We start from the raw sequence: 19616 nt of genomic DNA on the forward strand, positions 1-19616 counted from the left end.
CAAGGTTTCCTCTACAAATAGTCTCAGAATAAAGACAAGCTATTTATGACTGACATAAGGAGGGATTGCTTCATTTGGAGAGTGGTGAATCTCTGGAAATCTTTGTTCCAGAAAGCCATAGAAGCTGACTCTTGGGCATATTCAAGATAGTGATTATCATATTTCCAGAAACTAATAAAGTCAAGAACATGCGCAAAATGTGGAGAAATTGTGATTAGTTAGATGGACAGCCACGATCTAGAATGGCAGAGCAGGTTCAAGGGGCTGAAAGGCCTACTGTTAATCCCCATATTCCTACAGGATTGTAGAACCAGAGAATCATAGAATCCCTAGAGTGTGGAAATAGACCATTTGGCCCATCAAGTCAGCACTTCAGCCCTCAAAAGACCATCCCACCCAGCCCCACCCATAACCCTATGCCTTTAATCGCACATTTATCATTACTTATCCACCTAGCTTGCTTATTCTTGGAGAGCACTGTACAAGTTAGCAATGGCTAATCCACCTAATGTGCACATCATCGGGCTCTATCTTTATTTTCAATCTTTGATACCTTTTTAAAACAAACTATGTTTTAGTATGTTGAGATTTCCCATCCCCGCCAAGGTGCATTAGCAGACTGGATCCGTAGGTCTCTGTTTTGTGACTGTTCCAAGTCTCTGCATCAGTGAAGTATAGCATCATACTAATTTCAATTACATTAAATAGGAGTGTTAGAGTAACAGAAGTATTAAGCTCCAATTTAAGAAATTGTCATCGTTATGACATAGTTTGCTTAAAATGAAGACTGTTTGAATTATTTATGAAATTGCAAAGAGGACATTAGAAATGTGGAAGACAATTAATTTGAATAGAATCTATATTGAAATAATAAAGCACTTGAATTGATTTATGATGCACTTCATATGTTTTTATTTTGGTTCATTGGAAAGTTCTGACATAAAAATTTAAAATGAGTTTTTTTTTTAACTTGCAATGATCCCATTTCACTTTTCAAAAAATTAACCTGAATATTGTTGTACACAAGCCTGGTAGAAGCTCACATTTCATTGTAAAGTGCTGTAGGTTATGCTGTATAAGTTGATTGTTGAAATTTGTAAAACCTCCTTCGAAAAACAGGTATCCACTTATGCTTAAAGCATGTAGTGTGAAACATAGTGTAGGCATTCGCCATTTGTCAGGTGTGTAAAAATCTTGATACCAGTTCAGTCAATTAACTTGAAACCATTCAATGAATAAATTGATCTCTCATACAATATCTTTAACTGAAATCACAACCTTTTAAAAGCCATCAAATTCATTATCTTCAGCAACTAAACAGAGTTCATCAAATTTATTTTGAATCACTTTTATTATGCTATCGTCATTAAGATCTTATTTTGGATCAAATTTAATGCATCCAGTTTTAGAGGTACCCTTCAGCACACATCATCTTCATCTTCATTCATAGTATTACACGTTTTGCACTCTTATTTTCACTGACTTGTTGAAGATTTGGCACAGTAATTGCGTTCCAAGATTTGCAATCCAAGAAAACCATTTTAAAAATCAAGAAAAAACACCACACATTTTGTTGCAAAATAAAACCCAAAACAGCTGCTGTAAATCAGGAACGAAACAAAGTTGCTGGAAAAGCTCAGCAGGTCTGGCAGCATCTGTGAAGAGAAAATCAGGGGTTTTGGGTCCAGTGACTCAGTTCTGACGAAGGGTCATCAGACACAGAATGTCAATTCTGATTTTCTCTTCACACATTTTGTTACTCCGTGTGAAACTATTTTTTTCCTATTAACCATCCAATTTGGCATGACTACGACCATCGAACGTTGAGACACACAGCCAGAGTGGAGATTGGATCTTAGATCATAACTAATCTAGGTGTTATTTTGTCATTGGCACCTTTCACACTCATGAATTACATGGAATTTGACGATTTCACCAACTGATAAGCGGGTGGGTGGGAGGGAGGGGAGCACAGTGGACCACAGCACCAGAGACCAAGGTTCAATTCCAGCCTTGGGTGACTGTCTGCATGGAGTCTCCATATTCTCCCTGTGTCCGCACGGTTTTCCTCCAGGAAATCTGGTTTCCTCCAACAGTTCAAAGATGTGCTGGTTCGGTGGATTGGCCATGCTAAAATGCCCATATTGTGTAGGGATGTACAGGCTAGGTGGGTTAACCAGGGGAAATGCAGGGTTACAGGGATAGAGTGGATCTGGGTAGGCTGTTCTTTGGAAGGTCAGTGCAGACTTAATGGGCCAAATGACCTGCTTCTTACACTGTAGAGATTCTTTGGACTTTTATATAGGCCTCAAAGACACCTGTTCTACACATTGTCAATGCCAACCTCCCTCCATTCTCATTCATTCTGCATTAATCCAATCACTGTCATAGACATGCATAGAAATTCCTGCGGGGAACTTAATGCTTGGCATGGATTTGTTTTGATTTGATTTATTTATTGTCACATGTCGTAAGATATAATGAAAAGTATTGTTTTTGTACCTTACATAAGTACTTCAGAGTAATAGAACAGCATGCAAGATATAGGGTCACTGCTGTAGAGAAGGTGCAGAGAAAGATCAACACTAATATATGTTGATATATATAATAAGTCTTACATACGTCTGGTAACAGCGGACAAAAAGCTGTTCTTAAATCTGTTGTTACATTTTTTCAAAGTTTTGTATCTTTTGCCCAATAGATAAGAGTGGAAGAAAGTATAATCAGGGTGGGAGGGATCTTTGATTATGTTGGTTGCTTTCATGGGGCAGCAGAAGTGCAATTGGAATCAATGGATGGAAGGATGTTTTGTTTTATGATAGACCAGGCTGTGTTCACAACTCTCTACAATCTCTTGTGGTCTTGGACAGAGGAGTTGCTACACCAAGCCATGATCCATCTGAATAAATGTTTTCTATGGTGCACTATAAAAATTGGTAAGAGCCATTGTGAACGTTCTGAATTTCAATAGACTTCTGAGGAAGTAAAAGCACTGGTGAGCATTCTTCACTGTAGCATTGATGTGGATGAACCAGGATAGATTGTTAGTGATATTTATTCCTAGGGATTTGACTGTCTTGATTATCTCCACGCCAGCACCATTGACATCGACAGAGGCATGTCCTCCACTATACTTCTTGAAGTCGATAACCAGTTCTTTCATTTTGCTAACAGCAAGGGAGTAATTGTTGTCTTTACAACATTCCACTAAGCCGTCCATCTCTGGTCTATATTCTGTCTCTTCATTGTTTGAGATCTGACCCACAAAGGTGATGTCATCAGCAAATTTGTAAATGGAGTTACAGCTGAATTTTGCCACTGAGTCATGAGTCTATAAGGAGTACAGTAGGGGGCTGAATATACAGTCTAGTGGGGCACCTGCATTGAAGGTTATTTTGGAGGAGGTATTATTGTCTAACCTTACTGACTGCAGTCTTTGGTTAGGAAGCCAAAGATACTGTTGCAGAGGTGGGGAGCAGAGTCCTAGGTCTTGGACTTTGGAGATAAATTTTGTTGGAATTATGGTGTTGAAGGTGGAGCTAAAGTCAATAATTATTAGTCTAATGTAAGTGTCCTTGTTATTCAGACATTCCAGGGATGAATGCAGGGCCAGAGAGATGATGCCTGCCATGGATCTATTGTGCTTTGCATTTGAAAAAAAAAATAAGCTGTTTTAATTTTGTTCCAGCCAAGAAGGTTTTGTACATTATCTTTTCATGGCCTCAGATTTTCAATAGAAATGTTTGCAACTCCACAGTTTGGCTGCCACGTTCCAACCGTATTGCTGATATGGCACGATGAGTTTTTTAGGTTTTTACCTGATCATGACTTGCTGGAACATTATCATTTTGGCCTTGGCATCTCCTCAAAGTACCTTGATCATCTGGAACAACATAGGGCATCTATGTTCCACAAAGGAGTTCTAAGTTCAAAGCTGCTGCTTTGACATGTTTGCTGGAAACAACATTTAATTTGGCCTATTGAAATGTGCACAAAGGCACCACATTTCTGATTATACTGTAAGCATTATGATCACTTTCAAGGACCAAATCCAATACATACTTCACACCTTCAAACAATAAAACCTCACTCACTCTCAGATAGTTAGGCTTTGTATCATTAATGATTGTAGTGTTGGTCAGAGAAACATTTGCTCCCACAACTAATGATACCGTTTTTCCCCTTTATTTGTTCACATGATAAGAGTGCCCCTGGCTAGGCCAGTGTTTATCACCCACCCCTAATTGCCCAGAATGCAGCTCAGAGTCAACCACATTTCTGTGGGCCTGGAGTCAGATGTAGGCCAGACCAGGTAAGGATGGCAGTTTCCTTCCCTGAAGGACATTAGTGAGCCAGATCAGTTTTCCCAACAATGGATTCATGGTCATCACCAGATTCCAGAAATTTATCGAATTTAATTTCCACCTTCTGCTGTGGAGGGATTGGAACCCGGGTCCCCAGAATGTTACCTGGGTCCCTTGATTAACAGCCCAGCAAAAATACCACTAGGTTATTGCCATCCCTTGGACATATAACATGTTCAAAATGAACATATACTGACAAATATAACAAAATATTTACAGTGACATGTCACCTGTACCCGCTATGTGCACTTTCAAGGTTTTTTTTTGTTTGTTTTCCTTCCCACTATATCTTACTGCTGTCCCAGGTCCACAGATGGTATGGAGGGATTCTGTCCAACATAATCCAGAGAGCAAATCTGGAATCACACAAGTTCCTACATTCATTGTCCACACCATGCGCTGTAGTTACCCATTAAGCATAAAAGAAATCAGATAACCAGAAACATATAAAAGCATGCAAAGGGGTAAATCTATATTATCATTGGCCATGAAGCAATTTTTGTATTTGCCTTATGGTTGTATTCTAAAAATATCTGGTGAAATCATATCAAGACTTGGCTGGGTTGGCCTGGGTGACATTTGGATAATCATGTAGGCTTGAAAGTGTGGGGGATTAGGATGGTTAAGAGTGAATGAGGAAGGTGTGGCATGCAATAGTGCTTGATGGGAGGTAGGTGCACTAGCAGAGAGACATAGAGAGTGTGAAGGGTAGTTAAGAAATGTGGTCACTATCCTGAGGAGAGGAGAACATCATTGGCCTTCATCCCATTGTGCTTGGCTTTCATCTCAACAGTGAGACTCCAGTGACCCAGGGGGCAACAATAGACCAGGCTTGCAGGGGCTGGTGTCGTGGGCTCCTCCATGAGGTGTAGAGAAGGAGAATGGCCATCCCTTCATGATACCATCGACCAGGACTTTCAGCTCATTGTCCAGAATATGGGTCACCAATTACCCCTCAGCTGACAAATGAGAGGTGAATGACATGATCTGTGCAGGACAGTTTGGACAGCCAGCAATTGACTGGATGCTCAGCCTTTTAAAAATGCCAGAACCAGGAATTCTGAGGCATCATGGCAGTGGCAAGTATTTCTGCCCACAGTGAGTGGAAGAATTGGGCAAACATCAGTCGAGTGGAGCTCCATAGGGGTGTGGCAGACAGTTATTGAAGTGAGTCTGGGATGTTAGAAAATTTACTAGGTCTCACAGAAAGAAATTCTTCTTGAAACTCAACAAAAATGACAGTCAATTTCTGGAAAGAATCCACTAGGGATTATTAGAGTATAACCACATGACAAATACAAAAATCATTTCATAATAAATTATAATATAGACTTATTACTTTGCATGCTTTGATAAATGTCTGATTATCTGATTTTTTAAAATGCTTAATGGGTTACAATTGTGCATGGTATGGACAACTATTGTAGAAACTAGTGTGATTCCAGATTTGATCTCTGGATGTTGTTGGAATTGATGTATTTTAGCTGTGATTATGGGCAATGCAATTCTCCTCTGTATCTGAAGTCAGGATGACAAAGATAATGGAGGTATGCCATTTATTATCGCCATTCATTGAAAGCTTGTTGAATGCTGGGTTAAACCTTAAACAACAATGTCAGCCCCATAAGGGCACAGGATTACATCTGAAGAACTTTTTTGTTGAACAGATTAAAACCACAACTGCCTATAGAATGTTCTGAAATGTGAACGACTCCAGTTAGGAACCATGAGTAGGGGTGAGAGTTTGAAGGCTATACTGGAAAATATAGAACCCGAGTTCTATTCAAAATTATAACTATACTTCTCAAATTACAAATAATAATACCAGGCTTAAGCTATTGCTTTGGGTAAGGACAGTTACTTCTGAGGAAGAAAAGTTTAGAGAAGGTAATTTTTTCTCCTGGTATTTTATCAAGGAGTATAATAAAAGTTTTATCTTTGTTTTGTGAAGCTATTAGGTTTTCTTATTCGCAGATAGGCTTTCAGTGCATTCATTTTTGTTGTAAGATTGATCCACAAACATGTTAATAGGAGTAGGACATCAACTGTGGAGCCAATTGAAATTTGACATATGATCAAGCCACTAATGTGAATTTTAGAAGGTTGAGTAGCTCCAAGTACATCAAATGACATTTACCACCAACGCATTCCTTCACTGCCCCATCCCACCCACTTATTTTTCTCAATAAATATCCTCTCAGGATACTTAAAGACATGGGCTATTATGGGCATAATGCACTTATCATCCTCTAAAGAGGACTTATGGTATGTATGTACATATGAGCAAAACAAGAAACTGAGTGACTCTTCAGTGAACCAGAATTAAATAATTCCCTTGGCACATACAAAGTCTAAAGCAAGAAGTAAATATTAAAAACTTTTGTTTCATTGTAGTTTTAAAAAAAAATTGTTCATGGGATGTGGGTAATGATGGCTCGCTAGGGACCCACATATGAAAAACAAAATCCAAAGAGAAGTCAAAATTTTACATCTAGTGAGATTGATAAGAGAAACAAAGGGAAAATAAAAGTAACATCATACTTATAAAATCTCCAGAAATAAATCATTTTCAATGGAAGAAGACTCCATATTTGTAAAATTAACCATTCAGTGCTACAATGGTTATTTGGCAGAGATTATCCCACATTACTGTATTATAAATCCACTTACACCCAAATGCACCTAACTCTTTCTAGCTTGTTTAATAGATAAGGATGACAATTTCATGCCCTTAAATATCTTCAAATGTGAATATACTAATGAGGTACTGTTGTAAGTTTGTTTGTGGAGCCAGGGCATCACATATTGCAACTTACTAATTTCCGCACTTGACACTGCAAATATGAAATCAAAAATTTCTACATGATTCACACATGGTGCATGCTGGTAGCATCACCATTGTTTTTAATGCAATTTCTGAGCCACAATAGTTTAATTTGTTTAAATGAATTTTCCATACGTATATTAAAATTAATAAATTTGTTCCAAGTGCATATAGAATCAAAAGCAGCCGTGTGCACACACATAATAGAAACATAGAAAATAGAAGCAAGAGTAGACCATTCTGCTCATCAAGCCCACTCTGCCATTTAACATTGTCATGGCTGTTCCTCTATCTCATTCCATACACCCACTATCTCCCCATATCCTTTGACATCTAAAGCCTCTAAAAATCAATGTATTTCTTTCTTAAATAATTTCAGTGGTTTTGCCTCTTTAGTTTTCTGTGGTAGAGAATTCCGTAGGTTTATCATGGTCTAAGTGAAGAAATTTCTCCTTGTCTGAATCCAGAATGGCCTGGTGCATATCCTGACATGGTGACCTCTTGTTCTGGAACTGCATGACATCCCTGCATCCAGGCACTCAAGCCCTGACAGAATTGTACACATTCCAATGAGATCTCCTTTCATTCTGAACTTCAGTGAATACAGGCCCACGCAACCTAATCTCTCTACATATATATTACATACATTATAAATTAATTAAACTTTTCACAATGTAGAAAATTGATTGATGAACACCAATCCTTAGTTATTGAGAAGCAAATCTATTGAAAGATTGCCCCAAAAGCCTGTTTTATATAAGTCTCCAAAAGATGATAGGTTAGGATTTTCAGCTGATCCTAAGGATTTAGTTTTGCTAACAGTGAAGATCCGCTTCAACGATCACAAATGCCAAAATCTCCAGTTGTCACACACTTGTTCCCTAAGTAATTCCTAATGTCATAACCTCTTTCCATACTTCAAATCAATGGCCCTGACTCCTACACAAGGGGAGCCATTAAAGCTCATTAATGAAGTAACTCTCAAAAAGTTCTTCTACAAAGAGAGTGAAGGTGAAAACGAAGTTAAAAACCAACAATAGTACAAAACAACAATGTGTTTTGTCGCAGTCTTATGCATTTTGATAGAACGGTCCTGGTGCTACAGCGACTGGAAATCAATATGATTATATCATAGGCACTTATAGGAAACATAATGAAAATGAAGACTTGTGACACAAATGTTTTCAAATCTGAAGATCAATCAAATCAAAATATAAAACAAGAGAAAATTTAAACATAGTAATTTATTTTTCTTTACTAAGCTGATAATAAAAAGAGATTAAAGGTATACATTTATGATTTTAAAAAGGGACATTAGTCCTTGCTTCTTGTTCAAGATTTTCTTTGCAAGATTCATTCAATTTAGTTTAGTGAGAGTAAAAAAAGGCAAACACAGCTTTGTGGTATCCTATTGCAATTCCATAAATAATAAACTCAAGTATTTACCTCTTTTATTTCTATCCATTTATTCACAGGATGTGAAAAGGCTTCTTCTGATCATTGCTTTATGGCTCTCATGCTTAATCTGGTAATTGTAGCCCTTCATTCTTAGCACTGCCCCACTTCCCATTCCCTAAATATTCAGAATCAATCAAATTTGATTGGTAATAGTGATAAACTTTTCATTTTGACATTTTATTGACATTGAATGTTAATTCAGCTTTTTTGTTCTCTTCAAAGACCATGCCAGATCTATTAAACATTTCCAAATTTTCTGTTTTATTTCAGATATCCAGCATCCACAGCAATTTAAATTTATTTGTGACTTTTTAATATTCAGTGTATCATTTTAATCATTTTGAATTTTCCGAAGTGACCCTGCAATTCAAATTGTTTGAATGATAAAGAACCAACAATCAAGTCTTTCTTCATCTATGCTTCACATCTCAATTGCAGAATTCATAATTTAATTTTCTCAGATTCATAACTGAAGACCTCACTCTTTGCCATATTGAAATCTCTCAGCCATACTTTTGTCCAATCATCTTGTCAGTATATCTCCCTTTAAAAACATTGTCCAGGACTTTAGGAGAATGTCCCTATTCTATTTCAAATAGTGCCACATTATTTTTTAAATCTACCTGATAAAGTGCATGGGTTTTGAATGTAACATCTCTGCTCCCTCACTACTACACCAAAGTATCAGCCAAAATAATATGGTCAAGTCACTAGAGAGTTGCTTGAGCCTTTGGTCTCAGAGCAAGAGTGTTACCACTGAGCCAAGGTTGATTCTGCTTGAAGCAATACAGAGATATTTTTCAGGTTTGGCATGAGGGTGTACATTCATTTCATTTTTGCCTAGCTACTGAAAATTACATGACTAAAATTTGCCAAATGTCAACCACCCTGGATATGCATCATCAAACCTAAATGAACTGTCAGCTTTTATATACTGGCTGCTTGCAACACAATTGCTGCATCTTGATCAGAATCAGGCTTCTGTCAGCTTCACTTTTCATTTTAACTAAATTCACAGATTTATTGAGTCCACTTCAGAATTGTGGCTGGCTACCTTGTGAAAAAACAAAGTGCAATAAAAAAATATGGCTATAAACTACCCATTTGGGATCACTTTTAAATAAAACCTACATTATCATTCAGTCTTGTGGTATGTATTTCTTAATACAATTTCTAACCATTTTGCATATGACAGAATTTATAGATTAAATGATAAATATGTATTTAAAAGCAGAATCAATAGCACATTTAGGGGGAGGTAGTGACATTGTGGTAATCTCACTAGGCTGGCAGTCCAGAGGCCCTAGCTAATACTCTGAGGTTATGGGTTCAAATCACATCATTGCAGTCAATGGAATTGGAATACATTTAATAAAATAAATCTGGAATTATGGAAAAAGCTAGTATAATAGTGACTGCTTTAAAAATCCTTCTGGTTCATGAAGACCTTGAGGCAAGGATATCTGCCTTCCTTACCCACTTTATCCTGCAAGTGCCTCCAGACACTCAGCAATATGTTGACTCTTAAATGACTTCAATTCTGTCAGGAGCTACAAACTTTAAAGAAAAGAATGAAACTGGACAGACCATCTGGCATCTGAAATAATTCCACAGAAGCTGGTATCCATTACTAAATCACCCTTCATTTACACATGAATAGTTCTTGACTTTAGTACTGCCTCATTCAGAGATAGCAATTATGACACTCCCCTTTTCATATTTCAGTCAGGACTCCCCGACTGGACCAGACTAACAGCTGCAAACAGGGAATTCACATTGTATGACGTCCAGCAGCTGACCATTTTATAATCATTACAGCATCATCTTTGATATTGTAAACAATACTGGAATCACAGCCCTGTTGACACTATTAAGTTCTCATTACAAATAATTGGCAGCTTGTGCAAAAACTGGGGCAGCTGTCCCGCAGACTGGTCAAACAGCCCTCTGACATTGTCTGAAAGGTATGATTCCTGGAGCATGTATATCCTCCCTGGGTATTTCCTACTCCACTCGCAGTTTGGATGCACCAGAGGTAGTAAGTGGTATACGTTTGGAAGGGAGCTGGTCTCAAAATTCTCAACTGATTCCAGACCCCGTGACACCTTATAACATAAGGTCAAATATGGCAAGTAAATCCATGCTTACTACCGCTAATTCCTCACCACCCCAGCTGATAAATCAATACTCTTCCATTTGAATGCTGCGGGTGATGAGGCATAGAATGAAGTGGATGGGTATATGCTTTAATTTCCACCATATAAAATAGTTTTGAAGCACCTTCACAGAAAAAGATGGCCAAGTCCTAAAGCACATAACTTCTAAACTGGATCTGTGGAGCAACTGAGTGAAACCATCCAGGAGGAAAAACTTAAATGATGTCTCCCTCACTAATGTACGAGTTGCAGATTAATCTGTTCATGGCGGCATTTGCAGGAAAGACCACTGCACAGTCCTTGTGGAGACAATGACCTTTGTTCACTTTGACAGTGGTCTCTAGCAAGCTAGGTGGAATAGATTTCAAACAGATCCAGCAACTGTAAACTGAGTATTCATGAAGTGCTGTGGGCCATCAGCAACAGCTGACTTGTATTCAAACACAATTTTCAACCTCATGGCTCAGCATATTCCCTCCTCTCTGATAATCATTAAACTGAAATATCAACCCTGGAGGATATTCCAGGAGCAGTGCCAGGCACTCCTAAAAAATGAGCTGGCAAACTTTGACGCTTCAACACAAGACTACTTGCATACCAAACAACAGGAGAAGCGTGCAATTATCAGAGCTAAGCAATCGTGAACCAACAAATCAGATCCAAATTCTGTGGTCGTAGAATCCTTGCAGTTCAAAAAAGGCCATTCAGACCATTGGTCTGCACTGAAACTCCAAAGAGCATCTAACTCACATACACTGATAAAATAAAATTTGGAAAACAAATGCTCAATTGTCACCTCTCAATTGTTAGCTGCAAAACTTTTTAACAAGAATAAATCACTAATTTCAAACAAAAGCCCTCCCTGCTCTTTATTTTCTGTACCAAACTAAGCAATCTTCAATCAATTGAATAAATATAATCTCCTCTTGTGCTTTAATCAATTCTGGTTAATGGACTGTCCATTTTTTCTTCAATTATCTATTCCCAGAACAAGGATTCTGCTTGCTGGATCATTCTTAGCGTCCTAAAAGAAATATTGAATATTTGTTTGGGCAATCTGTATGTAATCCCTCTGTGCTATCTTTTTCTCCAAGTGAGTTTAAAGATTTGGAGTGAATAGACATTTATAGGATAGGATTCCACTACACTATAGACCAATTTGTCTAAAGTAACTAGCATCTTTCATACCGAAATTAGATCAGAACTAGATTAAATCTGCAACAATTGTGTGAAGAAGAGAAAACTACTTTTTTTTTGCAATGCCCTTTAGGGTTTTCTAGTCGTGTTTGATTAATACATATATTAGATATATATAAAATGCCATAAATCTAATTATACTGTGGTTACTGTCATTACAGAATGTTATTTGTCTGACAATAACACCTGTGTGATTTGAGTTTGAGTGACTTGAAACGGTAAGCATTAATACATATTAACTAATAATATTGTTCTTATACAGTTAGTCTACAGTATTATATTAAATACTAAACAACTAATACAACCTGGCACCTAGGCCTGGAAAGATTAATTCTCTTTCACCAAACTGCCAGTACAACTGTGAGCGTTCAATCCTCACAAAATTCTGCCAGTTTTGAAAAGGGGAAGTCTTTACCTTTCTGTTTTTCAGCCATTCTAAGCAATATATAAGTGTCTTTGCTTTTTCTTTCTAGTTATAAATTATGTCATTGCTCTGGCTCTGCTCAATGTAGATGGTTTATGGCCTCAACTCCTTTCTCGCCTAGGGATACAGCCAGTCTCTTTGGAATGTGCAGGGTTATGTTATCAAAGCATTAGTTATTTTATGACAGTCAAATCCTGCAGGTGTAACCTGATTTTGTCACAATACAGCAATTCTCTGAAAGACAAATCCCCTAAGTATGTTGACACTTATCAATCAGACGCAACTTTCCTGGCTTAGTCACATATGCAGGATGGACGATGAACATCCATATAACCGGAGTCAGAAGGTGACTAGGATGGATGTGAACAACTGTGACACAAAGGCCCAAGACATTGATTTTGTACCTGGGAAACCTAAGCTGATGACAGAGGGAAATAGCTATATTACCTGTCAGCCAAAGTGCACTAATATGACAATCAGCAGTTACAGTTCATTGGCAGTAGTTTCTAACACTGAAAGCAACAGCCCACTACGATACCTGACAACCACTTAAAATGAAGCATTTGTGCTAAGACCTGCCTCTCGCAGTCACACCTCTTTGGCCAACATCAAATTTGCCCCACATGAAGTTAGTCCACACTAAACAAGTTTGACTTGCTGTATGTGCATCATCCCATTTAGATAGAGGGATGCTAATGTTTCACATAACATACAATAGATGTAATTATCTTAAGGTGCATGCTGGAGTTTGTCCAAGTCTCCAAAGTATATACAAACACGGTATCATGGCTCCTAATAAAACTGAACTTAGTCTTGAATTTGAGACCCTAGTTCTGAAATAATATTTTCCTCAAAAGCTAATTTTGCATACTGGAAACAATGGTGAATTTAGTTATTTATATCTGTATTCATCAAGAGGAGGCTGCAAGATATGGAAAATAGGCTACCTTTTCCCATCTTAGTCAATGGGGAAGATGTGTTGTGGGAGCTGGTTAGAAGAGGACCTTGGTTTTCCAGGTGTTTGGTGAAAGGATTTGACAATGACCTAAGGACCAATCTTTGAGTCAGCACACACATACACACATGTAGTGTGTATAAGGAGACTTTAATGACTGAAGGTCAGGTTATTTTGGTTTTGGACAGAAAGTTGGGGAGGTTGTATAGTTCCTTGTCTATTCTGCAGATTATCTCTATGCTGTGGGTTCTTTGCTGGAGGTGAGGTGGCAGCATTGCAGTGAGGAAAATGGAGAAGAATTTTGCTGCAATGTTGTTTGACCCCGTCTTTCACAAAGATGGGGTTTGTAGTGTCCCTGTTGGTGAGGAGCACAGGTTGTGTGACATCATGGAGTGAGCTGAGGATGGTGAGTTGAATTTGACCAGAATACTCCAAAAGCCTTCGCAAGCTGACAGAGCCAATAGCTTTAATGACATCAAAAAAGTCCAGATTCCTTGCTGGACTACAGAGAAGACAATTCATTCTCGATCCTGAGGGATTGCACCAAAAACAAAAGAAGAAAACAATGATTTTATTGGACAGAGCAAAAGGTTTTCTCACTGATCCTACAACTAATTCTGCAGGCTAGTTTTGAACAGCTGGCAAAACTGCAGGATTGCAATTTAAATATGCCCAACAGCTCCATTGATCTCAATTGGCCCTGACTATAACCATAAATCTGTGTGGGGAAGCGAATGTATATTTACCCTTCAATCCAGAAGGGAAATCAAGGATAAAAAACTTGATGAAGTAAGTCTTCATTGACTTTTATTAAAAATAAACTTCTGTTGTGAAACCAGTAAGAACAGGATTAATTTAGAATTATGCATCAGTGTTCAACATGGTTGAATACTAAGATAAATTGTAATATGTAGAACTAAAACTGTTCTTTTAAGGGGCAAATTATTTATGTTAGTGAAGAAATGCTGAAATGTGTGATCATCTTAAAACTGCATCCCATGTTCCCAAAGACTGTGATGTTAAAAAGAGATATAAGATTCTCTGGCCATTGGATCCCTTAAACTCTATTCTATTATTTGATTATATTATGCCATATATTAAAGCAATTCTCCAGATTATTGAGCATGGATCATAACTTGTTAAAGTAAATTTTTAAAGGAAAATATGGTTGTTAGGAAGGAATTGACCAGCTCATTTATCTTTTAGGAAAAAGATAAGTTAGTTGGCAATAGAGGTGTTAAATAATTTAAAACTTTGGTTCAATATCTTTAACTTAAAGAAAATGCACCCACATGAATACTTTGTGGGCAACTTAAGCTGAATGCAATAAAATATATCTAGTAAAGTAATTTTTAATGCATCAAGTTTGATGGCTTGTGTTGCAGGAATGCTTCAAAATATACTTTTTATAGTGAGAACTTACTATAATATTTCCATCATATAAAGCCTCACAAAGAAAGAGAGGTGAACCATGATTTATAAAACCATCAGGAATAGCCTAATAAGCTGAATTATGGTACACACTTGAACTTTAGTTTCTAGTTTCTAAGAAGTTGCAATTTTCTGACAATAATGATAACTCTGTGATTGTGCCATAGAATATTCTTTAAATGAAAGTCATCAGACATAAAGAAAGATACTTGCATTACGCCAAATGCCAGTTTTAATTTCAGAGCATACACAGGTATTGTGCAATAATAATTTAAATGAATGGTGTGATCCTTCAGCTTCAAATGTAAAACAGATGTTTGTACACTTTATCCAAACCTTTCATGGCACAGGGCCAATGACTTACTCATTTTCCTAGTGCCCAGGTTTTACATCCAATTGCTCCTGACCCCACACCTACAGAACAACTAAAAATCAGCGCTAGTAGTGCAGAGTCTGCATCTGTCTCTCTTTTCAAATACTGTGACCCTTGGAACCACTTTTCATTGACCCCAAACTGGCTTAACCAAAATGAAACCTGTGCAATGAGTCCCTTGCGAGTAGCAGGCTAGAATTGAATGTTGACACTTAACAACATCTGGTACTGCAAGTCCTTTAACTGATACTCCCTTGCAGAACGCTGGAATAGGAGTTCATCATTGTATTCTGAAGAATTTTGAGGCTTGCAGTGACAAAGTCTCGCCATTTGGAATTCACTAATTGTTTCAATTATGAATCCTATACAGAATGAATAATGATGACTTCAAGGCTGAAATAAGTGCCAAGAGTTGCAGCTTTATGTTCTGTGCCCCTTTATACTGGGGCATTGTGAAGTCAGTTGATAGTTTGAGCTTTAAAAATAATTAATAATATTTAATTATGTGATTTCTTGACACCCCAAATGAAGATAATCATTTTCTGGACAATCAGGTTAAACACTTGGAGAAGTTTGAGTGGAGAGGCCAGGGAACATTAGTTGATGTGTGAGTGATAATGGGAACTGCAGATGCTGGAGAATCCAACATAATAAAGTGTGAAGCTGGATGAACACAGCAGGCCAAGCAGCATCTCGGGAGCACAAAAGCTGACGTTTCGGGCCTAGGATTCTCCAGCATCTGCAGTTCCCATTATCTCTCACACTTTATTATCTTACATTAGTTCATGTGTGTCTGTATAGAGAGCAGAGCAATTTCTTTTTCCAATTTCCTTTCTCTCTGGTACTGCTGATTTCATTGCCTGCTATTTATCTAATCATCGATGACAGCAGATTAGTATTTTTACAGTGATTCTGTACTATTTCACCCTTCCTGAAGCTGGTGAGGAAAGTACAAACAAAGGCAAATAAGAAAGGATGTGTTGGCCCCCAAGAGAGATTTGCCCCTTTTTCACCACCTCAGCTATTCAATGCTGGGTGCAAAGGTTCATTGAGGACTTTCTCCACTTGCCACCAAATAAGTTCCTTGAGTGGTCAATGAATGGCCGCTTAAGGGCCCGAACTCAGTTCTGCCATAAATACTTGGTTTCACCATAGTGAGGTAGGGTCCAAATGGCCCATTTATGTGTAAATTAGGTATAGGAATAGGGGATGCAACAGGTGGCAACTTGAAGCCTTCCATGACCTTACCTGTGAATCCCACACGTCATGCCCTCACTTTTCACCAAACCTCCCACATGAGAACTGAAAGAAAAGCACTTACCCTCTCACTGTTTAAACACTTGGAACTTGGGGCTAAGACCCAGAAGCTGCTGGCCTTGCTTTTGCTTGGCAGGGACAAATTTTAGTATTGAGGCTTGTGATTTACTGCAAAGCTTACTACGAATCTCTTAAACGGCTGATTAGAGCTTAAGCCAGTGAAAGTTCTTGCAGCTAGGAGCAACAAGCCAGTTGCCACAACAATACCCTCCCCCAACAGTTAGTGCATGGAGTGCTAAGTCTCAGTCACAACTAACATTGTTGTGCAACAGCCAAACGAATGTAATACTGTCATTTATACTGCACCTGACAAGGCATTAGCTGAGCGGTAGTGCTTAGAAATATTAGATGCCTTGAAATGGGTGGAAATAGACAATTCATTCAAAAATAATTGAGTAGAGTTCAGCATTAGATCCAACTCTTTTTTTGTTGATTACAAAGAATCATGAGAATAATCAACTTTTTAATGTGCTTGCTGAGCCTGTGTGTTTGATGCAGACGTTTCGTCACCTTGCTACATAACATCATCAGTGCTCTTCCAGTGAAGCATCAGTGTTCTGTCCTGCTTGTTATTTATATGCCTCGGTTTACTGGTGTGGTTGGCATCACGTCCGGTTCTGTTTTTCAGCGGTTTGTATATTGGGTCCAACTCAATGTGTTTGTTGATGGAGTTCCAGTTGGAATGCCAGGCCTCCACGAATTCCCTAGCCTGTCTCTGTTTGGCTTGTGCTATAATGGATGTGTTGTCCCAGTCAAATTTGTGTCCCACTTTGTCCACGTGTTTTGAGACCAGTGAGAACTGGTCATGCCTCTTGGTGGCTAGTTGGTGTTCATGTATCATTATTGTCAATTTTCTTCCTGTTTGGCCTATGTAATGTTTCTCACAGTCCTTGCATGGTAATTTGTATATGTTAGTTTAATTGGTTGTGCATGGTAATTTGTATATGTTAGTTTAATTGGTTGTGCATGGTAATTTGTATATGTTAGTTTCATTGGTTGTGGGGATCAGATCCTTTACATTCATCAGTAACTGTCACTGGTTTGTGGGTTACCCTGATGCCTAGGGGTCTGCGTAGTCTTGTAGTAATCTCTGATATGTTCCTTATGTATGGTAGGGTGACTAGTGTGTCTGGTTGTGTTGTGTCTTCTTGTGATCTGTTGTGGAGGTAATGGCATATTGTGCTTTTTGATTATCCATTCCTCTTAAAAACGTCTTATAAGTGCTCCTGCTGTGCTTTGCACAATTCTGGACTGCTTCAGTGTGTTGTGGTTCATTTGGATAATGTCTTGATGCAGCTTCATTTATGGGTGTTGGCGTGGTTGCTGGAGTAATTAAGTATATAGTCTGTAATGTGTAGTCTCTCTGTATACGCCAGTCTGGCATTCCCCATTGTTCTTACGTTCTACCATTATGTCTGGGAAGGGTAGTTGGTTATTGTTCTCTTCTTCTTCATTTGTGAATTTTATTTCGGTGAGCATGTTGTTTATATGTCAGTGGGTTTCTTTTCGTCTTGTGTGTTTGATAATCATGAAGGAGTCATCTACATAGCAAATCCACAATTTGGGTTGTATAATGGGTAGCATTGTCCGTTCTAACATTTGCATTACTGCTTCTGCAATCAGTCCTGATATTGGGGATCCCAACGGTATTCCGTTGGTTTGTTTGAGTATACGGTCATTGAAGGTGAAAAGGGTTGTGAGGCACAGATCCAGGAGTTGCAGGTTGGTATCCTTGTTGATGCTGTTGGTGACATGGAGTGCCTGCCTTCCTAATTTATCCAGCAGTGTGGCAATTGTCTCTTTGGCTAGGTCGATGTTTCTGAATGTAAATATTGCGGTTACATCAAAGCATATCATTGTCTCATCCTCTTCTATTCTGGTGCCCTTGATGATGTTGAGGAATTCTTGCGACAACACGACTCACTCCAGAAGGGGAGGTGATGGCCTAGTGGTATTATTGCTGGACTATTAATCCAGAGACCCAGATAATGTTCCGGGGATTTGGGTTCGAAGCCTGCCATGTCACATGGTGGAATTTGAATTCAATAACTATCTGGAATTAACAAGCCGATGATGGCCACAAATCCTTTGTCGATTGTCGGAAAAACCCACCTGGTTCACTAATGTCCTTTAGGAAGGAAACTGCCATCCTTAACTAGCCTGGCCTATATGCGACTCCAGACCCATAGCAATGTGATTGACTCTTAACTGCCCTCTGGGCAATTAGGGATGGGCAATAAATGCTGCCTAGTTGGTGACACTTTCCTCCCGTGAATGAATAAGGGAAAAAAAAATCCATTCCTCCCAAGAAGGATCAACAGTGCCTGCTAGGCCATTTCAGAGTCCAAAAAAGTGGCAATCATATTGCTGTGGGTCTGGAGTCACAGACGAGGTGAAGATGGCTGATTTGCTTCTCTGAAGGACATCAGTGAACCAGATGGATTTTTCCACAACTGACAATGGTATCATGGTCGTGATTAGATTTTCCATTGCAGATTTTTGTTTTATTGAATTCTAATTCCACCATCTGCCATGGGGGGTTTCAAACCTAGGTCCCCAGAACATTAGCAAACACAGAAACTGCTGGAAAAGCTCAGCAGGTCTGGCAGCATATGTGAAGAGAAATCAACATAAATTTTTCAGGTCCAGTGATCCTTCCTCAGAAATGTTAGCTCTGATCTCTCTTCACAGATGCTGCCAGACCTGCTGAGCTTTTCCAGCAATTCCTGTTTGTTTCTGATTTACAGCATCCGTAGTTCCTTTGGCCTTCCCAGAACATTAGCTGAGTTTCTGGAATAATAGTCTAGCAATAGCCCATCTTCTCCCTTAAGAATCCTATGTCTTTTTTTTGGCATTTTTGCGCCATAATATTCAGGTACATGTTAGCTAAGACCCTACTCTGCATAATTTTGTAGCTACTATTTATGAATCTTGGGACATAATCTAAGAAAGCCAAGTACACAATGTAAAAGAGATCATCAATATGATTATAGAAGCCCCAACACCATACTAATGCTGTACTAACAAAATCGGATGACTCCTTGCAGTATCAAAGACAATCAGATGTAAAGCTGGTTGACAGCTTTATTGATCAGATGTAAAAGGTCATAAAGAGAA

General features: G+C 38.4%; 1 long non-coding RNA gene across 2 annotated transcripts in view; it reads right to left on the reverse strand.

The window, feature by feature from the left end:
• The window catches only part of LOC125463322 (uncharacterized), a 101763-nt gene extending 85128 nt beyond the window's left edge, over positions 1 to 16635 (reverse strand). For both annotated transcript variants that reach the window (XR_007249808.2, XR_007249807.2), the window contains exon 1: positions 16504 to 16635. This is a non-coding gene — a long non-coding RNA (uncharacterized LOC125463322). The remainder of the gene's footprint in view (positions 1 to 16503) is intronic.
• Positions 16636 to 19616: the final 2981 nt, after the last annotated feature.

Source organism: Stegostoma tigrinum, chromosome 25, assembly GCF_030684315.1.
Source record: "Stegostoma tigrinum isolate sSteTig4 chromosome 25, sSteTig4.hap1, whole genome shotgun sequence".
In the NCBI taxonomy this organism is placed as follows: Eukaryota; Metazoa; Chordata; class Chondrichthyes; order Orectolobiformes; family Stegostomatidae; genus Stegostoma; species Stegostoma tigrinum.